This window comes from Chrysochloris asiatica, unplaced genomic scaffold, assembly GCF_000296735.1.
Source record: "Chrysochloris asiatica unplaced genomic scaffold, ChrAsi1.0 scaffold00172, whole genome shotgun sequence".
NCBI classification, from domain to species: Eukaryota; Metazoa; Chordata; class Mammalia; order Afrosoricida; family Chrysochloridae; genus Chrysochloris; species Chrysochloris asiatica.
The window spans coordinates 5305940-5313946 of NW_006408690.1; the positions used below are offsets into that span (position 1 = coordinate 5305940).

The 8007-nt window shown below is 42.8% G+C and overlaps 1 pseudogene; it reads right to left on the bottom strand.

Annotated features, from left to right (window-relative positions):
• Positions 1 to 312: 312 nt before the first annotated feature.
• On the bottom strand, positions 313 to 996 carry LOC102820704 (annotated as a pseudogene).
• Positions 997 to 8007: the final 7011 nt, after the last annotated feature.

Sequence of the window (8007 nt, forward strand, 5' to 3'; positions counted from 1 at the left end):
CACAAAGCTACCTTAGAAAATGTACTGCTAGGTATGAAGGAGGAAGGCTATACAGCTTTTGACAAAAATGCTTTTCCAGACGAGCAAATCAAAACAACACAATCAACAAATCAAGGAGGCTACAGCTAGACATCAGAGCTACAACTTCTTATATCTGTGCTAGAAAATCCTATCTCTCCAGAATGGACTAAAATTTCAGAAAAAAAAGGGCATTTTCAAATGATTCTTACTTTACCTTATTTCTTCCCCGCCCCTCCCCCTGCCACTTCTAATTTCACATGATCCAGCAGAAAAATGGCTATTAGAAATAGGCTATTTTATTTTTCTTTCTGTAGTGAGACTATCATGGAGCCTGGATATTTCAGGCTCATCTGCATCCATGACCAGTGTCCCACTGTAGTCAAGGAACTTAGCAATGGATTTGGTGAACTCAGTTTCCCGATGCTGCTTTGTTCTCCCACTGATGAAGGTCAGGTTCAGAGTGTATTTGTCATCAAATCTTTTGAGACTGGAGGACAGCTACCAAATATCATCAGGATCCATCCCTGTAGGATCTTTCCTGTGAGCCACGAGAAAGATGCTCTTCTCCTTATATGAGGTATAAATAGTCAGGATCCCCATCATGACAAAATAGGATATGACACACAAAGCCAAAACCGGCTTTGACTCTGGAAAGGGGTGCATATAATCCCAATTCAAAGCCACTGTGGCAAAGAGACGGGAAATGGTACAGATGGTGAGGCATCCATCGATTAAACCAAAATTCTCCACGTACTTGTACTTTTCCAGAAGTATCTGTTTGGCAGAATCATCCAAAGAATTTTTCACAGCGGATCCATCCCATTTGTCAATTTTTACTGGCTTATCATCAATCTTCCACTTATCCAACAAGCCGCTTCGATTACTGCTTGTCCCAGAGCTGAGGTCACCGCCAGATCCACCATTGCCTCCACCGCCACCACCTCTCCCACCCTGTGCAGCCGCCGACGCCCCACAATAAAATATTTTAAAAAAACAAAAAACAGTCATCTGTACAAATATAAAGGTAGATGTTATCTAACAAAAGGAAGAGAGTGGTTGATCTTGCAGTCCAGGAGCAAAGGACCCTGGGACCATCAATGGAGAAGAGCAGAATGTGCAACCCTACCCAGAGAAGCAGTGATGCCAGAGATGGCGGCAGAGACGATGACGTGGAGAGACGGAGCAGCTGGGGACTCTTAAATTCAAGGAGGGAGAGGGGCTGTGTAATGGTGGCTGGCAGGGCTGGTGTGCAGGGTATACCCTTTGGTTGTTTGAATGATTATATATTCCTGAGTGCTTTGGTGTACATCCACACACACACACAAAAAGCCAGGGGACTGGAAGCAAATGCTGTTGAATGATGATGCATGGAGGGGATTGTAATCATTGCAATGAAACAAAATACAATAGGATGAATGTAAAGCTGATGCTCTCCATGTAAATTATCACTCAATTCACAATAAAAACTTTTTTTTTTAAAGTCAGTCATCTGTAGAGACATTCTGCAAGTTAGTGACTCCTCTTACCAATGCATTAGTCTTTTTGATTGAACATTTGCTTACCACAGAAATGTACAGCATGTATGTTAAGAAATACATGCATTCTATCCCAAAACCATTTTTACCGGATTTTGTGACAAGTAGTAGGAATACAGGAGTCCTGGTATGGCACTGCAGTATAAGCACTGGATTGCTAACCATAAGGTTGGCAATTCAAACTTTCCAGCTGCTTCTCAGAAACCCTAGACAAGGTTGATGTGAGTCAGAACCGTGTGGTGCTGTGGGTTAATGCACTGGACTGCAAGGTCAATTTGAACTGCAAGGTTAGCGGTTCAAACTCATGAGCCACTCCTTGGAAACGGTATGCAGAGTTGCTGAGTCAGAATCGACTTGATAGCACTTAAAAACAATGACAACACTTAACAATAACATCTAGGGGCAGAAGAAAAGTAAAATACCTACCGTCAAAAACATGTCTATTATTTTTTCTTACTCTCAATTTCTTACTCCTTAAAATATCTTCACAATCAAATCTGAAAAAAAATTCACTTCCAAATTGCGACTAGGGGTCCCCTTAGAATGACTACTACTGTCGTGAGCCAAGGTGACAAGAACATGCAATATGAGATAAGGCCATCTGTGAAAAGCTTAGGGAGAGGGAGGTCTGAGCTTCCCAATGCGTCTGAAGTGTGAGCTGGCTACTCCTGGGACATGGGAAATTAAGAGAACAAGGAAAAAGCACCAGGCTTGTTCACTTTCTATTCAACTTCTATTTACTAGAGCTTCATTTCAAAAACCAAGACCTCTAAAACCAAGGTGGAAAAAAAAACAACATGAAATGACACAATACAGAAACATTACTGGATACCTACTCTGCACTGTTTAGTTGTATGCACAGTAAGATCTAAAGAAGTAAACAGTGAAGCTATAGTTCAAATTTCTAGGAACAAAAGTACTTTAAAACAAAAAAACACTTTTTATTGTGGTTTGGGTGAAAGTTTACAGAGCAATCTAGTTTCCCATTCAACAAGTTCAACACATTTTGTTTTGTGACATTTACTGTAATTTCCTCAATGTAACAATATTTCCATTCACCATTCTTTCCTGTCTCTTCCTGCCTTCTGAAACTGGGGGTGATGGGGAGAGGCTAAATGCTACCCATTTGGTCTATACGGTTGACTGTTGTCAGGAATATGTTCCTTCACTTTATGGGCCTCTCTATTGTTTGGCTGAAAAGTGATGTCTGGAGGTCAGGTCCAGGTCTGAAGGACGTCTGAGGGCCACAGTCTCAGGGAGTTCTACCGGTCTCTCAGATCAGTAAGTCTAATCTTTTTTATGACTGTGCATTTGTAATAAAAGTACTTTTAATAGGCCTTGGGCACAAAACAGACTGGTGTGATTCCTAGTATTTTTGACATTAAACGAATAAAATCTAAGTACCATCAAGTCAACTCCATCTCACAGTGGTGATGGTGGTTGTGTGCCACCAAATCAGTTACAACTCCTAACGACCCAGCATAGAGTTTCCGAGGCTGCAAATCTTTACGGGAACAGAAAGCCTCATTTCCAACTCCTAACGACCCAGTATAGGGTTTCCAAGGCTGCAAATCTTTACGGGAGCAGAAAGCCTCATCTTTCTCCCACAGAGTGGCTGGTAGATTCGAATTGTTGACCTTTTGATTAGCAGCCCAATTTGTAATCCACTATTATGTTTGGTGGAGTTCTGGTGTGGTGCTGTGGGCTAATGCGACAGACTGCAAAGTCGTTTGAACTGCAAGGTCAGTTCAAGCTCACCAACTGCTCCTTGGAAACCCTATACTGGGTCGCTATTGGCACTTAACAACAATATCATGTTTGGTAAGGAGCTCTGGTAGCGTAGTGGTTACAAATCAAGGTCAGCAGTTCGAAACTACCAGCTGTTCCGCAGAAGAAAGATGAGGCTTTCTGCTCCCATAAAGATTTGCAGCCTTAGAAACCCTGTGCAGGGTCACTATGAGTCAGAACAGACTCCACAGTACTTAACAACAACAACATCATGTTTGGTAGGGTGGAGGGTCAGAGAAAAAGAGGAAGACCCCACCCCCCATGCAGCGAAATGGATTGGCAAAGTGGCAGCATCAATGGGCTCAAGTGTGGCAATGATAGTAAGGTTGGCCCAGGATCAGGCAGTGTTTCATTCTGCTGTGCATAAGGTCACTATGAGTCAGTCCCGACTCGATGGCACCTAATAGCAACAACAATGCTACCAGGGTTCCTTCTGACTCATGGTAGCAATTTACAATAATGAACTTTCTCAGAATCTAGACTACTAAAGGCAGGTTAACAGACAAACACACCCACTACCATGAAGTCCATTCCTACTCATAGCAGTTCTACATACAGGACAAAGTAGAACTGCTCCATAGGGTTTCCAAGGCTGTAATCTTTGTGGAAAAAGATTGTTCTGTCTCCTGTGAAGTGGTTTGTGGATTTGAACCATTGACCTTTCATTTAGCAGCCAAGTGCTTAACTACCAGGACTCCCAAAGACAGCTCAGGGTCCAGCAAAGATTAGGGTATCACCACAGAGGTCCTGATCATCTCAGACCACGGAAAACATAGAGCAGCTAAAGGTCACTGGTAATCTCCACATAAAAAGTCAGTTCCCTGAGAGGCAAGAGCCAGGCTGCCTGGTGAAGCAATCAAAGGAGGAAATTCAGAATTAATAAAGGGAACTTGGAGTCCTGGTGTTGCAAAGTCGTTTGAACTGCAAGGTCGGTGGTTCAAGCTCACCAGTTGTTCCTTGGAAACCCTATACAGGGTTGCTATGGGTCGGAATCAACTCGACAGCAGTTAACAACAATAAAAGAGAACTTATGTCTTGAAACATGTCCCTATGCCTAGCTAGAGTGAAAAGTATACAAAAAATAACAAGGGGCTTTGAAAGGTAGGCAGAGTAATTTAGACTCTGTACAAGGACTCCTGATGTGGTACTTGCTGTAGGATCAGCACTGGACCTCACTCCACCAGGTCTGCAGTTCAAACCCACCAGCTTCTTCTTCGAAACCCCATATCAGACCGTTTCAAGTTGTAACTGACGCGACAGCACTTAACAATAACAACACAGGAGGACCAAAGAGGTAAAGGAAGATGACTTTTACACAGATGTACAGCATTACGTAAAATCATGAAGGTAAGGTATTAGCTGATTATTTTACTCTTGCTAAGAGGCAATGAATACGTGGTCTGCGGTAAAAGCAAGAGGAAGACAGAAGAGAAATGACAATGGGTGACACTGAAAAGAGAAAAGACAACATCTGATTAGTGGACTAGATAGCAGACAAAGAAAAAAAAAAAGCTTCTTACGGTATATAACAGAAATATTGTAAATTAATCATGAGTAGCAATTACCACTTATTAAATTCTGGATATGTATCAGGCTCTGCTCTTTCTAATGCATTATGTCATTTAATTCTCACAAACACCCTTTGAGGTATCAGATACTATTGTTGTTGTTGTTGTTGTTAAGTGCCATCAAGGTGGTTCTGACCTATAGCGACCCTGTATAGAGTTTCCGAGGAGCAGCTGGTGAGCTTGAACTGCGGACCTTGCAGTTCAAATGGCTTTACAGTCTGGCGCATTAACCCACAGTGCCACACCAGGAGTCCATCAGATACTATTAGTAACCTACAAATCAGTGCCTAACCAGTCAAAGGAGGCTGGGATCATCTACCTCTGTAATAATTCCAGCCTTCCTTCCCTGGTCAGTCCAGACGCCAGCTGTCCACACAGGCCCTTCTCCTCATCCCCACCCCCTAGGCTAAGGTTAGGAGTTACTAGCCTGTTCTCTCTAGGCTACATCAGCAGGCAGCAGCCCCTTCTTGGTTTCTAAGGTCTCATAATTCACTGAAAGGCTCACAAACTTCAGGAATCTATGAGAAAATGGATATAATACATAGGATTCGGTCCAGGACGGGTCTCAGTGCAGCGCTTCAATGACCCCAGAGGACAAACTTTCCCTCTGGATACAAGGAATCGAAGGAAGCTCATCTGAGCCTTTAGGGTTCAGGGCTCTTGTTGGCCTCACCACCAGCCATTTAAATTACATCGCAACTCCCCAGACTGAGTCAGCATCGGGCCCCAGGTGCTCCCTCTTGGTTGGCTCTGCCCACATTCACTGGCCTCAAGTGTGGCCAGACTCTAGGGAACCAAGACTAAAAGCCAAATTCTTTGTTGAAAATGAGTTCCACCCATCACCTATCTCTTTTCAGATAAGAAAACTGAGATTTAGAGAAGTGAAATAATTTGCCTATGTTCTTAAGACTAGCAATGAGCAGAGGTGGAATGTAAATCAGAGATTGTAACTGTGGTTTCACAACCCACAGTTCTAATCATTGCAGTAGACTGTCTTCAGGTTTTCTGTTAGTCAGGGGAAAACCCATCAAGTAAGTAAGCAAACAAAGTCGGGGAAACAGACTTTCCAGAAACACTGGAAGACTAGAGTCGGGGAAACAGACTTTCCAGAAACACTGGAAGACTAGAGTCGGAGTTATTTTTAAGAACTCCAATCATTCCTTCTCACAATGAGGCTTTTTGGTCTTGAAGCTAACCTTAGTTCAGAAACTAGGTGAATACTGTCTGGCTTCTTGAAAACTTGCAAGAAGCTATCTAAAATACAACTATTGGTCTCTACTCATCCAAAACAAGATAGAAAGAAGGAAACCAAAGACTCGGGGGGTAAAAAACTGGGAGAGCAGTGGTTACTAGTCAGGCTGCTAATCTCACGGTCAGCTGTTCAAAACTACCAACTGTTCATGGGAGAAAGATGAGGCTTTCTGCTCCCGTAAAGATTTACAGCCTCAAAAGCCCTATGCAGGGTCATTATGAGTTGGAACCGACTCCACGGCACACCACCACCACCACCACCACCATAGGACTAAGAGTGTCAACAAACCACAGCCTCATCTACCCTGATACCAGAAGAACTAGATGATGTCCAGCTACCAAATCAAGGCCACAAGAGAACAATGAATACAAGAACAATGAGGAACACAACGCAAATTCTTAAAAAACCCAGACTTACTGAACCAGCTAACACTAGAGGCTGACCTGAGATAACTCTTTAAGCCTTAAACTGACATTATCCCCTGAACTCATCTTCTAGTTAAAAAGAATAGCTCCTAAAATAATCACACATGAATAATGCGCTCCATTTAAAAATTATCTAAATGAGACCAAATAGAAAAATATTACTCTAAAATAAATATGAGATGGTAAAGGGGGCAGGAAAATTAACAACAACAAATAAAAAACCTGTTTCCACCTAGTGAATTCCACCTAGTGAACACAGGACAAAGCAGTACTGCCTCATAGGGTTTCCTAGACTGTAACCTATGTAGACGTTTGCAGTGAGGAGCTCCATCCACCAACAACACAGAATACTGGACCAAGCAGGCTCAGGGGATGGTGCTAGAACTCTGAACCACATATAAAGGAATCTTTAGAAGATTGGAAGGCTTACAGCTAGGGGCATTTGTAGCAGAATCAAGAAATCCACTGCTTTCTAATTCAAGACACTCAGCTATTCCCGGAGCTGCCATCTTGGGAGAGACCAAAAGGGGGTTGGATCAGAACAGCTACAAATGACAGAACCTGGAGATACAGGTGTGGACGTTCTTTTTTCCATATCTGTTCATTGGTCTCTTGCTGACTGTGCAAAAGTCACCATTCGGGTGACTAGAGGTGATGCCTGAGCAAATGGACACCTCACCTCCACCCCTGGAGGTTTCTACTACGCATACGCACAGATCTCCTAGAAATTTAAAGTGACACTTTCCACTTAAAACCAAACAGCTACCACTCATCTGTCAGTTTGTCATACTGTGGTGGCTTGTGAGTTGCTGTAATTCTGAAAGCTATGTCACTGGTATTTTAAATACCAGCAGGGTCACCCATGGAGGACAGGTTTCAGATGAGCTTCCAGACAAAGACACACTAGGAAGAAAGAGTGACGAACTACTTCCGAATGTTTAGTCACTGAAAACCTTCTGAATAGCAGAGAAACACTGTCAGATATAGTGCCAGAAAATGACCCCTCAGGTTGGAAGGCACTCAAAATGTGATTGGGAAAGAGCTGCCTCCTCAAAGTAGAGTTGACCATGATGATGCAAATGGAGTAAAGCTCCTGGGAGAAAAGCCCGCAGGACCTTCATTTACTGATGGGCACAACTCAAAATGAAGAGAAACAGCTGTAAACATACATTGAAAATCAGACCATGGAATGTACAAAGTATGAATCTGGGAAAACTGGAAGTTGTCAAAAATGAAATGGAATGCATAAACATCGATATCGTAGGCAATAGTGAGCTGAAATGGATGAGTATTGGCCATTTTGAATCTGACAACCACATGGTTTACTATGCCGGGAATGACAAATTGAAGCGGAATGGTGTTGCATTCATTTTCAGAAAGAACATATCCAGATCAGTCATGAGGTACAACGCCGTCTG